General features: G+C 28.7%; 1 non-coding gene across 1 annotated transcript; it reads right to left on the bottom strand.

Annotated features, from left to right (window-relative positions):
- Window positions 1–1,340: 1,340 nt before the first annotated feature.
- Window positions 1,341–1,448, bottom strand: LOC118601094. Its single transcript, XR_004950193.1, has one exon. It is a non-coding gene; the product is annotated as a U6 spliceosomal RNA (small nuclear RNA).
- Window positions 1,449–5,548: the final 4,100 nt, after the last annotated feature.

The raw sequence follows: 5,548 nt of genomic DNA, 5'->3' as shown, positions 1-5,548 counted from the left end.
GCAATTTGTTTGAAGTGGATCATACACATACACTCAACATCTAAATTTTTATGTAAAATTTAATTTAAGGTATGAATTTATTTATTCAATTTTTACTCTATGCATTGACTGGTGTTTATTAATTATCCTATTATACAAGTCTATTGTGTTTATTAGATCTCTCAAAAAATATAATTCCTAAAATTTCCCTTTATTCATATTTCTGTAGAAAATTTAAAACCATTTTATATAGACAGTTCAATATATGACTATTTTAGAACATATTTTAGAGCATAAAATTCCAGACTCCTAATTACGTATAAAAAGAAAACCTAATGTAAAGTAAATGTAAAACATATAAGTAAATGTATAAGAAATTTATATATTTCACGTAGCTAATGCTTATATTCTATACTTAATACTGTTAGCATATTTTTCAAATTTCCAGACATGTAACCACCCATATTTTTCTCTTTAAGCTATATATTTTTTCTGCAGTACTTTCTCTTTTTAATTAATACTACCACTATATCATTGTCTCATTAGTGAGGATGTAGCTTTTATTTTCTTCCTATTCTAATTTAAAGAAAATTTTACAAAATAAGAAGATGGCATTTATATCACTTATCTGTGATTGTTTTCTTTCTTATCAAAATGCATAGATGTGAAACAAAATTATTTTATACTTACTATCACCAGTTTAAAATAATACTTATTTTGGTCAATTTTTAAACAATAAGTGAAATTTTTTCCCACAAAAAATTAGGCAACTATTTTTTAAAATAAAAATAAATTTTGCTGAAATTTCGTCATTTTAATAACAAGTGTCAAGTTTTATCTCTCACTTTTTTATGAAATTGTTTCAATATGCTACTTCCTTTTCTAGAAAAATAGGTTTTAGACTTTGTGATTATGTCAAATCTAATACACTGTTTATTTAAAATCGATTTTTCATTTGTTTACTTCCCATCTTTTCCCATTTCCCTTCATTCAATATTCATTTTCTTCATCTTTTTTTGAATTAGAGAGTGTGATAATAATATAATAACAAGTATTGTTTGCATTATTTTGCTGTGGCTTCTATAACAAAATACCACAGACTGAGTGGCTTAAATAAAAGAAATTTATTTTCCACAGTTTGGGAGACTGGAAGGCCAAGATCAATGTGCTAGCTGATTCAATTTCTGGTGAGACCTCTCTTCTTGGCTTGTAGACAGTTACTTTTTTGTGTCCTCACCTGCTGAAGATAGAATATAAATTCTTGATTGTCTCCTCCTCCTCTATCTTCTCCTTCTCCTCCCTCTCTTCCTCCTCTTCTTCTCTTCTTCCTCCTCTTTTTCCTCTTCCTTCCTCTTCCTCTTCCTCTTCTCCTTCATGTTTAATGAATTTGATGTCATTTTTGCACATTGGCTATGCTAATCTTCTCTGTATTATTCTAATTTTAGTACATGTACTGCAGAAGGGAACACTGGTATCTCTTCTTATAAAGGAATGGAATCTTATCCTATCGGACCAGAACTCCACCTACATGCTCTCATCTAACCCAAAAAACTTCCCAAAGATTCTATCTCTAAAAATTACATTAGGATTAGGGGTTCATCATATCAATTTGGAGGGTATAAACATTCATTCCATAACAACCTGTTTCTTTGTTTGTGTATAAAATTCATCTTATAAGAATACTAGTCAGATTAGAGTAGGGAACACCTTAATTGCCTCATTTTATTTACAAACCTCTTTAAAAGGCTGATCTCCAAATGGTTATATTCTGAAGTACTGGGAGTTCAGGCATCAACAAATGAATTTTAAAGAGACATAATTCCACAGATAACATTATTTTAGTAGTTTCCTTGGAAACCACCATTTCTATGAAACATGCCAATGGTTTGAAATACCTATCATATTTATAGCTTAATTCCTTTATTGTACATGCCTACCAACAGTGAATAAAGGTTCTTTTTTTCACCAAATCTTTGCGAACACTTGTTATTTCTTGTCCTTTTGATAATAGCTATTCTAAAACGTATGAGATTATAGCTTATGATTTTGATTTGGATTTTCATGATGATTAATGAAGTTGAATATCTTTTCATGTCTTGTTGACCATTTGTATGACTTTTTTGGAAAAAATGTTTATTCAGATCATTTGCCCAATTTCTGGCTCGTTTCTTTTCAATTAAGTTGTATGAGATTTTATACATATATTGTGTATTAACCCCTAACACGTATATAATTTGCACATATTTTCTTCCATTCCATAGGTTTCATTTTTACTTTGTGGGTGGTTTTCTTTACCGTACAGAAAATATTTGATGTAGTTCCACTCGTTTAATTTTGCTTTTATTGCCTTGCTTTTATTATCAAATAAAAAAAAATATTGCCAAGAAGTTTAATCTATTTTGATTTTATTTTTGTGTATGGTGAAATATAATGGTCCAGTTTTACTCTTTCACATATGCCTAGCCAAGTTTTCCCAACAGCATTTATTGAAGAGGCTATCCTTTGCCATTGCATATTCTTTGCTCCTTTGTTGTAAATTAACTGACTATATATGTGTGGGTTAATTTCTAGGGTCTCTACTTTGTTCCATTGATTTGTGTGTCTTTTTATTATGCCAGTATTATACAGTTTCCATTATTATAGCTTTGTTATATGATTTGAAATTAGAAAGTGTATATGCCTCTATGCCTCTAGTTTTGTTCTTTTTCAAGATTGCTTTGATTATTCGGATACTTTGTGATCCATACAAATTTTAAGATTGTTTTTTCTATTTCTATGAAAAATGTCATTGGAATTTTTATAGAGATTGCACTGAATCCATTGATTGCTTTAGGTAGTATGACTATTTTAACAATATTAATACTTCTAATCCATGGGCAAAAATTTTACTTATTGACAACTAAACAAAAGTCATTATGGCTTATGTTGCTAAATAGTTTGTGGGCTAACATCTACTGATGGCCATAATTATTTTAACTCAGCACAAACATCAGGTTAAACAAATAAAGTATACTTTAATACCAGGAAACTATGGAAAATAAAAGAAGCTTAGTGTGAGTTAAATGTTAGTTTTTCATCTATTTTTTAGAAGTGAAAATAAAATTATTATATTCAACATAAATAATTACATTGCTTCTTAATCCCCAAAGATAATTTCTATGAATATAATTATAATATATAAAATTACATATCTTTACCCAATTACATCTAATAACCATTAAGTCACATAATTATTTTAAGTCAACTATGATTTGTGAAAAAAGTAATCAGTAGTGTCTAAGAACATTTCAATTCTAAAAAAATATATAAGGGTTTTCTTAAATTTGTGATATCTTCAATAATAATAATTGCAGTTCATCAAATTTCATCATTCAGAGAGGCTATGTAGTATTCAAATCATTCATAGAGTTTAAGTTGTATTTATATAACTCATAGAGTCTGAATTATATTCAAATTATAAAATGTTATGTGTTGAGTCCTAAAAGTTTTAATTTATGTGGTATGAAAAACATAAGAAGCTGTGCATGATTTCCCCTTACTGATTGTAGTAAAATGAAAGAGGAGAAAGATAAATTCAAGGAGTTATTAAGCAAAAAGGGAAGCAGAATCTGAACTTTTGGGAAATTCTCAGCCTATTGATATTGCAAAAAAAAAGGGGGGGGAAGCATGTTCTGGAGAGAATACTGAGTATGATTGAAAAATAATTTGATAGAGATCATAGGGGTGACTCATGGTATCCCAGCCATCTCAGCAGAGGCTAGGATTTATAGGTCTGAAAATAAAGGGGTGGACATGGTAATAAGCACCACACACTATTACCCCTCACAATAGAAAAATCTTACTTTACCCACTAGCAAAAATTTTGGTTTCTGTTCCCAGTCTCTGGGCTCTATTGACCTAGAAGTCTTAGTTCCAAAGAGAGTAACACTCACCAGGAGACACAAATCAATAATGATTCCATTGAATTAGAAGTTAAGACCACCACCTAGCCACTTTGGATCTTTCATGGCTCTAAATAAACAGGCTAAAAAGAGACTTATTGTGCTGGCTGAGATGATTTCTACTCTCTACCAAGGAGAAATTGGACTGCTAGTCCATAATGAAAGAACAAGAGTGTATCTGGAATACAGGATATTCTCAAGGTCATCTCTTAGTATGATTAAGACCTGTAATTAAAGTCAATAGAAGATAATGACAACCCAAACCAAGCAAGACTACTAATAGCTCATATCTTTATTCAGAAATAAGGATTTGAGTCACTCCACCAGGTAAAGAACCATAAGGTTCTTGCTGAAGGCAAACATGATATGGAATGAATAGAGGAAGATAATGTAAACATCATCTATGACTACATGACCAGTTGCCAAAATAAGGGGTAAATTGGGATAGCTAATTTTATATATCTACTTATCTGGACCACAGTGTGAGCTAGTTCCTTATACATCTTATTGATTCTGTTTCTCTAAAGAACTCTGACTAATACAGAAGTTGAATTATGTGGTAATAAATAAGTATATTAAATGCTGAAAATTTTGAAATATTGGAATATTTTCAAGAAAATTTAGAAAAAAATTTTATTAATCAGTATTTCACAATGTGAAAAATGATTATAAGTGATTTGTAGACAATTACTTTACAAACTATTTTGTTAATCAAATTTTATAAACTTTATTAAGTGAATTAATCAGATAATCAAATGTTGCTAATAGTGTAAAATTATTTCAGATGTAGTAAGAGGTGTCTGATTAGATTAAGTAATGTTGAGATATGTAATTTTCAAATTTTTATTTGCTGCATCTTCAAAATAAATTTCTACTTCTTTTGGTTGTTTTAAATACTGATTTAGGTTGACTTAATTCATTATAGAAGGCAAAGTTTAATTAGCTATGATTTTAGAAAATGGTATCTTAATAACATATGTATTGAATGAATTATGTATGCATTTTATAAAAAAGAGTATCAGTTTACAGCTTCATATTTATTTATTATAGTTTTTACTTGAAACAATAATAGAAATCATATGTATTTGCATTATTGCATTGATTGAATTTGTTTTGAAAATTTGTAAACATCTGTGATAACTATATTTAAAAGAAAATCATGACATGTTATTTTAATTTAAATTTCAGCAATGGACTAATTTGAATTCAGGCTATGAACATTGGCAGACAGCCAAAGCTATGTGAATTTTTAGAAATCTTGCTGTTGTTTCAACTTACATAGACTACAAATGTACTAGAAATAAATGAGCATGTGCATACATACAATCTTTCTATGTAATATTTTAAGATGATACATCAAAGGCTAAAAAAAAAGCAGCAATCTGCATTTCCTTTTTATTATAAAAAATCCAATTAGATGTGTATCAAACTATTCTATTGTCTAACTAATATACCTAGTTTATATATAGTTAGTTATTTAGTTGTATATGTGTATGCATATGTGTATCTCATACTTCTTAAACCTATATTTTAGAGATTTTTTATTCATTTTTAATACATAGAATCTTAGAATTTTATATTCAAACACATTATAAGAGGGAACTTGAATAAACATTTAAAGTCATGTA

Source organism: Rousettus aegyptiacus, unplaced genomic scaffold (assembly GCF_014176215.1).
Source record: "Rousettus aegyptiacus isolate mRouAeg1 unplaced genomic scaffold, mRouAeg1.p scaffold_m13_p_3, whole genome shotgun sequence".
NCBI classification, from domain to species: domain Eukaryota; kingdom Metazoa; phylum Chordata; class Mammalia; order Chiroptera; family Pteropodidae; genus Rousettus; species Rousettus aegyptiacus.
Note: the sequence above shows the minus strand (reverse complement) of the source record. Positions and strands in the feature narration are given on the sequence as shown.